Source organism: Pan troglodytes, chromosome 7 (assembly GCF_028858775.2).
Source record: "Pan troglodytes isolate AG18354 chromosome 7, NHGRI_mPanTro3-v2.0_pri, whole genome shotgun sequence".
NCBI classification, from domain to species: Eukaryota; Metazoa; Chordata; class Mammalia; order Primates; family Hominidae; genus Pan; species Pan troglodytes.
In genome coordinates, this window is record NC_072405.2 from 112,140,818 (window position 1) to 112,155,345 (window position 14,528).

The 14,528-nt window shown below is 37.9% G+C and overlaps 2 protein-coding genes across 15 annotated transcripts in view; both read right to left on the bottom strand.

Annotated features, from left to right (window-relative positions):
• The window catches only part of NCALD (neurocalcin delta), a 445,958-nt gene that overhangs the window by 217,476 nt on the left and 213,954 nt on the right, over positions 1 to 14,528 (bottom strand). For all 13 annotated transcript variants that reach the window (XM_063816501.1, XM_063816494.1, XM_063816499.1 and 10 more), the window contains one exon: positions 11,219 to 11,268. The gene's annotated coding sequence lies outside the window, so the exon portion shown is untranslated. Of the gene's footprint in view, positions 1 to 11,218; positions 11,269 to 14,528 lie in introns of those variants that run through there.
• The window catches only part of LOC129135751 (phosducin-like protein 3), a 239,181-nt gene that overhangs the window by 38,427 nt on the left and 186,226 nt on the right, over positions 1 to 14,528 (bottom strand). For both annotated transcript variants that reach the window (XM_063816492.1, XM_054656928.2), the window contains one exon: positions 11,219 to 11,268. The gene's annotated coding sequence lies outside the window, so the exon portion shown is untranslated. The remainder of the gene's footprint in view (positions 1 to 11,218; positions 11,269 to 14,528) is intronic.

The following is a 14,528-nucleotide window of genomic DNA, read 5'->3' on the forward strand; positions in this document are numbered from 1 at the left end:
CTCAAACTATTGCAGCCAGACCTCTCTCTGCTTCCTGCAAGGTCCCTACTGATTTCCAGGTTGCCAAATGCAATGGCTTTGAGCTTTCTGTTCTACCCTTCTGAAACCCACTCTGCCCTTTGATTCTGTGGTAGTGCAACATCCTGGTGCTCCTGGGACCAGGATGGTCTATCTGTCCATTCCTAGACCCTTCCAGTTTCCTCCTCTTTTGCCCATACCATAAATGAGAGTAATCCCCACAATCAAAGGTGGCCACATTTAGCAAAAAAAGACAGAAAGCCCAATTAAATTTAAATTTCAGATCAATAGTTTTTATATTGCATGGAACATTCTTACACTAAAATTTTATTCTTTGTTGATCTGAAATTCAGTGTTAACTGAGCTTCCTATTTTTTAATCTGACAATCCTACCACAGTTGTTTCTTCAGAGCTCCTCTCCATTCTCTAACTTCTTCCCTTGTTGATGTTTTCTATGCCCATGGCTTCTATGATTATCTTTTCTCAGATAATTCCCAAATCTTTATTTCTAGCACCAATCTCTCTCCTCTCCTCTCTCTCTCTCTCTCTCTCTGGTGTATTTCTCTTTTCCCTGGGGGTATTTTTTTGACCCCCTACTTGCTTTTCTATCTGGACTCTCTATTTCTTCCCTTCTCCAGCCTCCCAATCACTTCAACTCCAAAGTCAGGAGGCCGACCTCAGCAAGTGGCTGAGCACTTATTGGTTTTACCCTAACCAACATTCTCTCAGATATGTCTTTCCTTCCATTTCCATAGATGCCACTGACTTGAGATCTTTGTCATTTCTGTATGTCTACAAACCATCCCACACTATTTAAATTGCCTTCTGACTAGTCCCCCAACTTCTACTTACATCCACCCTCTACCCCTCCACACACCAATTAACATCCTAATTAAAGTGCAGATGTGGCCATGCCACTCCCTCGATAAAGGAAGCTTCTGACTGGCTACCGGTTAAAGTCGAAGCTCCCTAACCAGCATCCAGAACCTTCAATGAGCTTTCTTTCTCCAATTTTTTCCCTGTGGTCTCCTCTATGCACCCCAAATTCAAGGAGCATCAGAATATGATTCCAGGCCTCCCTATCTCTATTTGCTGACACTCAGACTTAGATATAGACTACTTTGAAGGAGATTCATACAGTTTCTGCATAAATAGATGCTCCATAAATGCTTGCTGAATTAGTGAAGTAAGTCAATTTGAAATTGACCACATTAACAGAATGAAGTAATTAAATCCATGAATCATTTATGTGATTCATTTATGCAAATGAATGCAGTTTTTCACAAACTCATTGTTTGCTTACTATCAATTATGGGTGATGTCAAGTTCATGTAAGTATCTAATATGTCTATGATGTCAAATCACAGCTGGGCCCTGATGGAACTCCACAGGGCAGGGACAGACACAGACCACACCTGCTGCTTCTCTCGATTTACTTTTTGAACTCTAATCCCTTCCCCATTTCCCTCACTTCTTACAGATGATTCTTTGTAAACATCCTTGAATTTTCTGATATATAGTCTCCAAACAACTGGAAGTTCGAAATCACTGCCAAAACCACATTCTGATCCAAGAACATCTGAGTGCTTTAATAACCTAAATCAGAAGCCTGCAACCTCTTTCTGCAACACGCCACATGGTAAATATTTTTGGCTTTGCATACCGTTCGGTCTCTAGTTGCAATGATGACTCAACTTTGCCACTGAGGCACAGAAACGGCCATGGTTGACACAAAAACAAATGGGTGGGCCTGTGTGCCTATAAAACTTTACCTGCAAAGCAGCCAGCCAGGATGCCAGCCACCGTTTGCTGACCCCAGCCTAAACCAAGTTTCTGATGAATGATTTACTTTGTGTTCCTTCCAAACTATACCTTTCATTGCAGTCACTTGATTGGGAAAAACATCAGAATTTCAGTTGGTATAGTCTTTTCATGAGATCATAGTTAAACTAACTCAGGACTACAGAGTGGGTCAAGAGAAAATAAGGAGTGAATATTTGAAGGCCGCTTTGGGACTTTCCTCCCAGCCTAGTGGACATCACCCCAGAGCAAGGGCATGGAGAGGCCAGATAGGTGAGCAGCCCACTTTTAGGCGCAAGATTTAAGGTGGTGCCACAAAAGCATAAATCTACATAAGTAATATTTTAATGCAATGTTTTAAAGAAAATCAGAATGAATGAAGACATTCATGATGAATAAAATATCAACATTTTTAATTAAGACAGATTCGCTATTACTGATTTTTTCTCTTGCCCTGGGTTCCAGTGTGACTCTGCACAGCACTGTTATTGATCCTATTTTTATTTAAAATGTTGATCTTTGTCCATCATGGATGTTTTGCATTTGATTTTTGAAAAACATTGCGCTAAGTGCTATTAATTTTGATTATGGAGTTTTTGGCAACTTCTAATTTTGCACAAAAGCAAATGTCCTACTCACCTTCTCTAGTCTCAGCCCTGCAACAACCTCATCATCATCGTCAACATCTATGCCCATTATGGAGAATTACATGCAGCTATTTAATGTTCCCTTTGGACTAAATCTTTCCTCTTGGCTACTTTGATGCCATTTTCACTTACTTGGATCCACCCTATAAGCAGGTAAATTTGAAACATGTAGAAACTCTTGTGCCATACTCTCTAGAGCCACTTCTTAAAGGATATGTTAAAGAGAGAAATAATATGTTAAATGGAGACAATAAAATAAGAGGTTTATTAAATTTTATTATTTTATTTTATTAAATAATTTAATAAATTTTATTATTGTATTAAATATTTTATTAATTTTTTATTTAATAAAATAGTGGCACTTAGTATATTTTATTAAATTCCTACTAAGTGTCTAGTGGCTAAAGAACTTTGTATCCCTCATTTCATTTAATTATGACAACCCACAGAGGGGACGGGACAGGAGGCAATAGAACATTATTTCCAACCCAGTGCTAGGGAGAAGATGGCAAGTGCTCCACTTTGGAAAGAAACTACATTTCATGCTTCTCCAGGCAACTTCCAAGGAGTCATCAACCCATTTGAGAAGCATGTCTGGTATTACATTTCTGTAACAAGATGCACAGCAGGCACTTTCAAGCATTTAAAATACTTGAATGTGTAAAGTTTCACAGTTGGTCACAAGTTCATAATAGCTACGTGCCTCTTTTATTGGGGAGATGCCATGCCATGCTGGGATTCCACAAGGGAGTAGGGCTCCCCCCATTCTTTAAAATAGAGCAGCTCAAAAAACTCCTCTGGCAATTTTAACTACACAAGAATAGAAAACACCCAGGCAGAGTGTGAGAGATCAATCTTGTAAACAGCAGGATAAGCAAGGTGTAAACAAGAATGGAAAGAAAATATACAGCCTTTTAAAAAATCATTGCTTTTGACAAGGACAATAAGATAGGAATAAATTCAGCCCCGAATAGCATGGAAAAACAAAAGCTCAGAGAAGTGTTAAATCACATGCCAGGTGGCTGCAGGAATTCGCAATAATCCATTCCAATCTGCCAACCCGTCCCTTTTGGCATCCGGCTTGATTTTACACAGGCTCTTCTTCCAGTTTTATGTGCTTGGGAGTTTGTGGGGAGGGTGTTGTTTGTTTTTTTTCTCATCAAGCAGCAAACCCAGCATTTTCAAGGCTGTTGCAACTTTCCTAAGTCACATATTTTTTCTCCTCTGACCCCACAAACAATGTTGTTTTGGAGAACCACAAACCACAATATTTCCATCTTTCATTTCACGGAACCATGTTCTTGCATGCAGTAAAAATATGTTCACATCCTTGTACTAAGTCTTAGTAAATGCATCATATGATCACGGGTGTTATTAGAAGACTTCATGCAATAAAACTCCTGCATCTTCTACCCTTTCAATAATTCTACCAAATATTAAGCACTGAGCATGTACTCATACTCATGACCTGAAGATAACAGGAATGAACTGTCAGATCCCTGCTTTGAGGACCACATAGTCCAATGGAGGAGAGAGACTTAGAAATAAACAGCTACAATAAGGGAGGAAGCTACCTTTATCCCTCAAGCTGTAAAGTGATAATGTGCATGGGTTTATTAAACAAAAATTTAGGGAAGGTCATTATTTTGGATTAGGCTCCTGCACTAGGCCCCAACAGACCAGACCAAATCAAAATGGAGTCACTTGTGCTAAGTGCCACATCATCACACTGAACTTTGCAATGGGCCAGTTTTCCAAAAATCAAGAGATTCATAGCAACCAATCAGAAGAGGCCCAGTTTACCTGAGCCAGCATAATAAAGAAGTCCCCTCTGTTTTAACTCTATAAGGAAAGTGATCTTTTTCAAGGTGGTCTTTGAAATGACTGATCTGCTTTTTGTTCCCTGTTTCTGCTTTCTTCAGCCTTTTACTGCCTATAAGCCCCCTCTTGTTGAGCCCATCAGAGCACCCATTCTATTTTATAGAATGAGATGGTGCCTGAGTCTAAAATCACAAATAAAAGCCAATTCAATTTTTCGACCACATTTGTTGTAATTTTGTCTTTTGACAGGTTCCACTCATACTTTTCAGCACTCCTCAGCAGGTTGCTTCCAAGAATTGATCAAAGGATGAAGTATCCACCCTGTGCAGGTACAGATATTGGACAACACTCAGTGCTTCCCATGAAGCAAAGAAATGCCCTCCTGTGAAGCCCTTCAGCCTCCTCCACCTTCATCACTGCCTTGCTCCACACTCCTGTTCTCAGCCTCAGACTTCCACACTGCCTTCTTCAAGCTTATTGATGGCGCAAGTGTCATGCTATTTACTATATGCCAAGAATTGCATAAATTATCTCATATACTATCTCATATAATTATCTCATTGAATTTTCATAACCACCTCAGAATAGGCTTTGTTATCCCAGTGTTATTAATAAAGAAAATGAGCCTCTGAAATTTTCAGAAACTTCTGAAAAGTTCAGAAACTTGCCCAAGGCTAAACAGCTAGTATAGAGAAACTGAGGTGAGAACCCAGGATTATGTGATTAGAACACCTCTTAAACAGTACATTCATCTTTCTCCATGGGCATGTTTAATGTAACGCCCCTGCTAGGTTATTTACACCTTAAGAACAGAGATTGACATTTCCGTTTTTTAATAGTTCCTAGACAGGGTAGACCCATAGCAAGCAACGTATGCATCTACCTATGTGATGTGATTTAAGGGAGGCTGGACAAGGATGGGTTAAAAATGTCTCCACCATTGCCTATCATGGTGCCTAGAATTTCACCATTGGGAGTGCATTATTTTGGGTGTGAAGTCTTTCTAGTCTTCAGGATCGCTCTCTTAGAACATGATTGCCCTAGGAGGGGCAATCCTACACTGAGACCTCAGTGAGGATAAAGATGTCAGAGAATGAGACACAGGAGAAATGCCCAGAAAGGAGCTAGAGACCTCTGAGATGGGAAAAGTGGTCCCGAGAAGAGGATGGGAGGTTCTAGGACAGGTGTGGAAGTTTTGCTTTGCTGGCCCCATCTCTGTGGCCCTGAGCACTGGGCAGGGCAAATGGAAGGTATGTAAGTTTTTATTTGACTTGAGGAAACAGTGTTTTGATCCGACATGAGAGGAGGAGGTATGAGGGATGGTGGCAGGTGGGCATCGAGTGCTGAGGTCGCCAAGTACTGTGATGGCATAAAAGACAAGAAGGCAGGACCTTGCCCTCCAAGAGCTTACAGTATCTGGAGATAAAAAGTATCACTAGCAAACAATGGGTAAATAAGACTGGGAATGACCAAATCCAGAATACATATTTAATAGGAAATCCCAGAAAAGGAGAGCTCAGAATGAGAGGAGGTAATTTTGGGGACACAGGGCCCCAAGAATAGTACCAAATAAAGAGAAATAACAAATGAGTTGGTGAATGTCTGTCTTCCCAGACTGCCACAGCCACGTGCTACCTAGGTACTCCCTAATAAGGAAATCCAATGTGGATTTAATCACTGTAATATAGAAAGGATGTTAGGATGGTCTAGAAACAAAATGGAAAGACAGATATAATGTACAAAGATACTATTTATAAAATGCATTACTTCAAAATAAACCCAGCTCTTTTGACAAAAAGATCTGTGGTTGTTCTATTCACATAATAAATAGATCCAGAATTTTGGTAAAAGGTGAGTGTACCAGATTTCTATATTAAGGTACATGGCAAATATATCTGATAAAACCACTAGGCAAACCTAAATCCCTGGTGAAGTTCAGTTAAAACCATGAGAAAGAGCTCTGAAGACTACCACAGGGCAACGACCTTGAGAAATCCTAAGACTTTCCTAAGAATTTAGCCCTGATCAACAATCACTTTGCTCTATGACCTTCCAGCTAAAGATAAATGCACTTGCTCTGAGCTTTCACTGAATGCCTCCTTCACAAACAGGAAAGGTTACTTCTATTTACTCTAATCTACTTCCTATTTTCAAAAAAGACCCCTTTATTTAATTCCTACAAAGAAAACAACCCCAAGGAGGAAAGAAGGAAGCAGGTAAGCTCTGACCTTTATCTGCTAAATGAGTTATTTTACCAATAGTACAGGTGATCCTGTTCTCACAATGCTGAATAACAATTCTTTGTACCCCTTGGCATAAGAGGAACCAGTAGCTACAGCCTAAGGCTTATTGTGAATGAGTAGAGAAAAATATAGGCATGTAGAGACTTGAAAAAAAAAAAAAGAGGAGAAGAGGGGGAGAAGGAGAAGGGGGCCACAGGAAATCCTTCCTCTTGTGAATTTCTCTTTTCTTTTTTTTCTTTTTCTTTTTTTTTTTTTTGAGACAGAGTCTCACTCTGTCGCCCAGGTTGGAGTGCAATGGCGCGATCTCGGCTCACTGCAACCTCTGTCTCCTGGATTCAAGTGATCCTCCCACTTCAGGCTCCCTAGTACCTGAGACTGCAGGCAGACACCACCATGCCCGGCTAATTTTTGTATTTTCAGTAGAGATGGAGTTTCGCCATGTTGGCCAGGCTGGTCTCGAACTCCTGACCACAAGTGATCTGCCACCTCGGCCTCCCAAAGCGCTGGGATTACAGGTATGAACCACCATGCCCAGCCCCTCTTGTGAGTTTCTTAATTAAATTACTGCAATATATATTTCCTTTTCATTTCATCTTGGCTACTAATGAGCTGCGTTTCCACGAATTACCTGCTTTCTTCATGGTGGCTGCATATCTGAGACATAAATAGCAAAGGTTTCTGGTTCAGTCCCCTAAGAGGTTTGTAGTAACCTCTGTGGATATTCATAGACACAATGATGACATGATCCAAACCCACAGTTAGACACAAGGTCTAATAAGGGATGTTGTGCTTTATTTCCAGATGCAAGCAGAAACTTTGCAAATATACTTCAGATACCTAAATATAAGGATTTCTAGACAGTTTAGTGTTATAAAGAACAATCAGGAAAAATATATATTTTTGAGGTCCTAAAAATCTGGGTGGTGATTACAATGCTGGAGCAAAACGGCCATGCCAGTATTTTTGTAATTCATATTTTATAAGAAAAGGATTCAGAATTCATAAAATTAGTGAAAATAAATATTGAATACATTTAAAATATAAAATTTACAAACATCATGTAAAATATAAAAAAACTAAACAGTATCACTGTATTAATAATTATTGGCAGGAAGAATTTTAAAACACAAGCATTAAAAAAACTAAGTCTCAAAAATGAAAAAAAAATTAAGTCATAAAAAGTTGAAAATGAGATCATGTTATTTGAACTTTTATAAAATGAGTTATTAAGGTGCACAGACATTGTTGCTATGGAGTTGAGAACATATTTTTGTGCAAATTTCCTCACTAAAAAAGAGAAACTATTAGTCAGGGAAATGATGATGTATTTATGAGCAGTCTCCAAATCTTTTTCTCTGACTCCTCCATCTTCAGATAATCCTAATTCTCACTTGATAACTTTGAGGAGTATTTAGGAGTATTTTTTAACAACTTTGTTGGGGGCAAGAGGTGAAACCTATTTATTTACCTCGTGCTATAGTTTGCTTGAAAGCAAGAAGCAAGCATTTCTGATTTGCCTTTCCTTTAGTTTGCTCATCTGTGTTGGAATCCCAATGCCCAGCCACTTGCATCTGTTTTGTAATTCTCCTATTGTAGAGGACACACCCTCAGGTGATCCCCACTGAGTCATGTCCTATGTAATCCCCTCCCACAGAGTGCAGGCACAACCTGTGACTTGATTTTCAGCAAACGAAATATGGCAAAGCCAATGCCTTCATTGAATATTTCACTGCCTTGATGTCTTAGCAGGCTGCAATGGGAGTTTCTCCTGCAGACATTGAAGGCATAAGCTGCCATGTTGTGACAAGCCTGTGAGATGCCACATGGGAAGAAGCTGTGGGTGATTCCTATGACATAAGAGTGACCCAGGTGACTTCCAGAAATAAAGTGGGGACCTCAGTCCTACAATCTCAGCTGGATTCTGCCAACAACTGCATGAGCTTAGAAGAAAAAACTCAAGCTCCAGACAAGAACACAGCACAGTCAAGATCTTGATGACACCTTTCCAAGATCGTAAGCAGAGGCCCAAGCTGTACTCAGACTCCTGACCCAAGAAGATGGAACACAATACTCATTGTTTTAAGTCACTATATTTGTGGCAATTTGGTATGTAGCAATACATAACTAACACATGTCATAATCCACTTTGAACTCAAATAACAGCCATTCTTGAAAAAAAGCTCTGATTTGCCAATTATTATTTTCTTTTGGCTGTTGAGGATAACAGAAATCTAGCAGAATGCTTTATACATGTGTATACCTTTATCCAATTCAAAACTTGAATGCAGAAAATCATTCTCCATGAGTGAGTCTTGAAACACAAATGAATCGGACTCAACATTTTTCAAAATATCAAAATTCTTTTATTTTGGTACTTAAAAATTGGAAGGTATACCTCCAAACCAGTTTTTTTGTTTGTTTTCATTTTTGTTGTTTTTGGTTTTGGTGTGTCTACTTAACTGTTTTGTTTTGCTTGTTTTGAGACAGAGTTTCACTCTTGTTGCCCAGGCTGGAGTGCAAGGGCACAATCTTGGCTCACCACAACCTCCGCCTCCTGGATTCAAGCAATTCTCCTGCCTTAGCCTCCTGAGTAGCTGGGATTACAGGCATGCACCACCACGCCCAGCTAATTTTGTATTTTTAGTAGAGATGGGGCTTCTCCATGTTGGCCAGGCTGGTCTCAAACTCCCAACCTCACGTGATCTGCCTGCCTTGGCCTCCCAAAGTGCTAGGATTACAGGAGTGAGCCACTGTGCCTGGCCTACTTAACTGTTTTTCAAATAAATGGTTTATTTTCAAAGTTTTAGATTTACAGGATTATAAAGATAATACAGAAAGTTCTTGTATACCACATACCCAGTTTTCCCAAATATTAACATCTTACATTAGCATGGTACATTTATCACATTTGATGAACCAATGTTGATACATTATTGTGAACTAAACTCCATACTTTAGTCAAACTTTCTTAGTTTTTACCTAACATCCTGTTTTTGGTCCAGGATCCCACATTACATTGAGTCATCATGTCTCCTTAGGCTTCTCTTGATTGTGACTATCTCTCAGACTTGAGTTGTTTCTGATGACCTTCACAGCTTTGAGGGGTACTAGTCAGATATTTTGTAGCATGTCGCTCTATTGGAATTTGTCTTATGCTTTTCTCATAATTAGACTTAGATCAAGTATTTTGGGGAGGAAGATTACAAAGGCAAAGTGCCCTTCTCATCACATCATGTCAAGGGTACCTACGACCAATGTGACCTGCCACTGCTGATTTAACCTTAATCACCTGGCTTGAGATAGTGTTTGCTCGGGTTTCTCCATTGTGAAGTTACTTTTTCCCCTCCCTTTCTTTACTATACTCTTTGAAAGAAAGTCATTCTGTGCAGCCCCCAGGGAGAGTTATGCTTTACCCCCTGAAAGGCAGAGTATCTTACATACATTATTTGGAATTCTTCTACATTCTCTTCATTTATTTATTCATCATGTATTTATATCAGTATAGATATGTATTTTGTACTTTAAGTGATATCCTAATTCTAACTTTCTTTCTTTGCTCAAATTTTCCATCTTTGGACATTGAAAGTACTTTCGATTGGGTCCTGTATGCTTTTCACATACAACCATCATTGCGGATTTTTATTTTTCGCACTTCTTTACTTTATAGCACTACAAGATGCTCCAGGCTCATCTTGTATATTTGCTGCCACAGTCTTAAATCAGTCATTTCTCCAAGGAACCCTGGTTCATTTCATTGGAAAACAATATTAGAAACCAAGATCTGGGAAATAGGTATGTACCGTTTGCTTCCAGACCAAACCAGTTTCTCAATCTCTAAATATGGGATCTTGGAATGTCCCTATATTCTTAATTTATTTTAATTTATTTGACAAACATTTTTGCAGTGATTGCCATGTGCCAGTCACTCTTTTAAGCACTTTGAAAATATTAACTCATTTAATCCTTGTAATAATCTCATAACAACAAAATATGGCATTAGTCCCATTTTATGGACAAAAAAAACAAGAAACAGATATTTGGATGTGTTCCATAGTTACCCAGATAGTAACCAACAGAGCCAAAATTGAACCCAAGTATCTGGATCCATATTTGGAGCTAACCACATTGGAGTTAGATTTGGAGCTAACTCCTACATTGCCTTGCAGTGGTGAGGACCTTGCAGAGCTGCCACACAAATTGATGAATTAATTCACCCACACGTTCATTCTCTAATACAAATCTGTTATGTGCCCATTAGGTGCCAGACTATCTGATATCTGTTAATTTGTGCTTAATGCCATTTGAGATACCTCTTGGAATATGACCCAATTTAACATAAAGGAGGATGCTGTTGTAATGTACCCCTTGAGAAGACTCTGGCAGCTGCCTGGGATGAAGATGTCATATAAAAACTACTCCACTGAGTGGTTGCAAATATACTTTATTATGCTGTAAGTAATATTCAAAGGTGATAAGCAGGCAGTACCTTATTTACTTCATTTCTATTTATTTATCATTTCCATAAATTTTTTAAAGCGGCTTTAGTATCTTTTATATATACAAAACTCCCATTCATTATGCTACTATTCTTGATAAAACATTTGAACAGAACTGTCTCTTGTGAAAACTACTGAACAAAACTGAGATTTCCATTTATAGCTAAGAAGAACATTTTAAATATACACTTACTTTCTGACTGTCAGCAATGAGTGGTCCCAGGAGACCAAAGTTGAGGTAATCTGAAAGAAAACATGCAAAACAATAATGGTAAATGCAAATATCTTAAAGGAATCTTTGTCCTGAGGTCATTATCCCACCTATTTTAACGGCAGAACACTGGGAGACTGACATCCCATGACATGATTTACTACTTGTTAATAATATCTTTTGGAAAAGAGAGTGCAGGTTGGGGTGGAGGTGAGGTTCAGCAAAATGGACTCCCTGAGAAAAGAAAGCAGAGACTGAAACAATGGGAAACCTGGAATGGACTTCTAGTTAATATTTATAACTCCCTGGAAGAGGATATGAGAGTTAAGTGAACAAATACTCAAGAATGTGGGCCTTCATTTTCAGTTCAGAGCAAGCACCAGATGAGCTGCCTTCCAGATGTATCAAAGTTTAGGGATATTCAAAAAAGAACTATCCCACCAAATTAAGCTTCATAAAAGAAGGTTAAATAAAATATTTTCCAGACAAGCAAGTGCTAAGGGAATTCATTACCACTAGACCAGCCTTATGAGAGATCTTTAAGAAAGTTCTAAACATGGAAACAAAAGAATGATACTTGCTACCACAAAAGCACTGTTAAGTACATAGCCCACAGACTCTATAAAACAACTACAAAATAGAAACTACAAAGCAAACAGCTAACAACTTATGATAGGATCAAAACCTTACATATCACTATTACTTGAATGCAAGTGGTTTCAATGTTCCCACTTAAAAGGCACAGAGTGGCAAGTTGGATAAAAGAATGAGGTCCAATTGTCTGGTGTCTTTAAGAGACCCATAGGCTCAAAGTAAAGGGTTGAAGAAAGATCTACCATGGAAACAGAAAACAAAACAAAAAAAGCAGGAGTTGCTGTTCTTTTATCTGATAAAACAGATTTTAACACCAATAACAGTAAAAAAGGACAAAGAAGGGCATTATGTAATGATAAAAAGTTCAATTAAACAAGAAGACTTAACTATCCTAAATATATATGCACCCAACATCAGAGCACCCAGATTCATAAAACAAGTACTTCTAGACCTACAAAAAGACTCACACAGCCACACAATAATAGAAGGGAGCTTTAACACCCCATTGTCATATCATCAAGACAGAAAACTAATAAAGAATATCTGGACTTAAATTTGACACTTGACCAATGAGAACTAACAGACATCTACAGAATACTCCATCCATCAAGTATAGAATATACCTTCTTCTCATCTGCACATGAAACATACTCTAAGATTAACCACATGCTCAACTGTAAAGCAAGTCTCAATAAATTTAAAAATATCAAAATCATACCAACCATACTCTCAGATTATAGTGCAATAAAAATAGAAATAAACTCCAAGATCTCTCAAAATTGCAAAATTACATGAAAATTTAACAACTTGCTTCTGAGTGGCTTTCAGTAAACAATAAAATTAAGACAGAAATCAAGAAATTCTTTGAAATAAATGAAAACAGAGATTCAACACATCAACATCTCTGGGATTCTGCAAAAGCAGAGCAAAGTTATAGCACTAAACGCCTACCTCAAAAATTTAAAAAGATCTCAAATTAGAAATCTAACATCAAACCTAGAGGATCTAGAAAAACAAGAGCAAAGTAACCCCAAATCTAGCAGAAGAAAATAAATAAAATCAGAGCAGAAATGAACAAAGTTGAGACCCAAAAATTCATACGAAGAAGCAACAAAACTAAAAGTTGGTTCTTTGAAAGGATAAACAAGATTGATAGACCATTAGCTAGATTAACAAAAAAAAAGAGAAGATACAAATAAGCACAATCACAAATGACAAAGGTGATATTACAATGAATCCCACAGAAATACAAAAGATCCTCAGAGACTATTATGAACAATTCTATGCATACTAACTAGAAAATTTAGAGAAAATGGGTAAATTCCTGGAAACACACAACTTCCTAAGGCTGAATTAGAAGGAACTTGAAACCCTTAGCAGACCAATATCAAGTTTTGAACTTGAAGCAATAATTTTTTAAAAACCCTATCTATCAAAAAAACCTCAGGACTAGATGGATTCACAGCCAAATTCTGGCAGATGTACAAAGAAGAGCTGGTACCAATTTTATTGAAACTATTCCAAATAATCGAGGAGAAAGAACTCCTCCCTAACTCATTCTACAAAGCCAGCATCACTCTGATACCAAAACCTGGCAAAGACACAACAACCAAAAAAGAAAACTACCAGCTAATATCTCTGATAAACACAGAAGCAAAAATCCGTAACAAAATACTAGCAAACTAAATCCAACAGCACATCAAAAAGTTAATTCACCATGATCAAGTAGGCTTCATTCCTAAGGTGTAAGGTTCATTCAACACATGCAAATCAATAAATTTGAGTCACCACATAAACACAATTAAAAGCAAAAACCATATGATCATCTTGATAAACACAAAAAGTTTTTGATAAAATCCAACATCTCTTCATGATAAAACCCCTCAAGAAACTAAGCATTGAAAGAACATACCTCAAAATATTAAGAGCCATCTATGGTAAACCCACAGCGAATATCATACTGAAAGGGCAAAAACTAAAAGCCTTACCCTTGAGAACTGGAAAAAGACAAGTATGCCCACTCTCACCACTCCTATTCAATCTATTAATAATACTGGAAGTCCTAGCCAGAGCAATCAGGCAAGAGAAAGAACTAAAAGGCATCCGAATAGGAAAAGAAGAAATCAAACTATATCTCTTCACAGAGAATATGATTCTATACCTAGAAAACCCTAAAGACTCTGTCCAAAGGCTCCTGCAACTGATAAACTTCTTCAGTAAAGTTTCAGGATACAAAATCAATGTAAAAAATCAGTCACATTTCTATACACTAACAATGTTCAAGCTGAGGACGAAATCAAGAACACAATCCCATTTACAATAGCCACACACACACACACACACACACACACACACAAAATACCTAGGAAAACATCTAACCAAGGAAGTGAAAGATCTCTACAAGGAAAACTACAAGACATTGCCAAAAGATATCAGAGGTGACACAAACAAATGTTAAAACATTCCATGCTCATGAATTAGGAGGATCAATGTTGTTACATTGGCCATATTACCTGAAGCAATCTAGAGATTTGATGCTATTCCTATCAAACTACCAACATCATTTTTCACAGAATGATAAATGAAATTCATATAGAACCAAATTCTATAATTCTAAAATTTATATAAAACCAAAAAGGAACCCAAATAGCCAAAGCAATCCTAAGCAAAAAGAACAAAGCTGGAGGCATCACGTTAT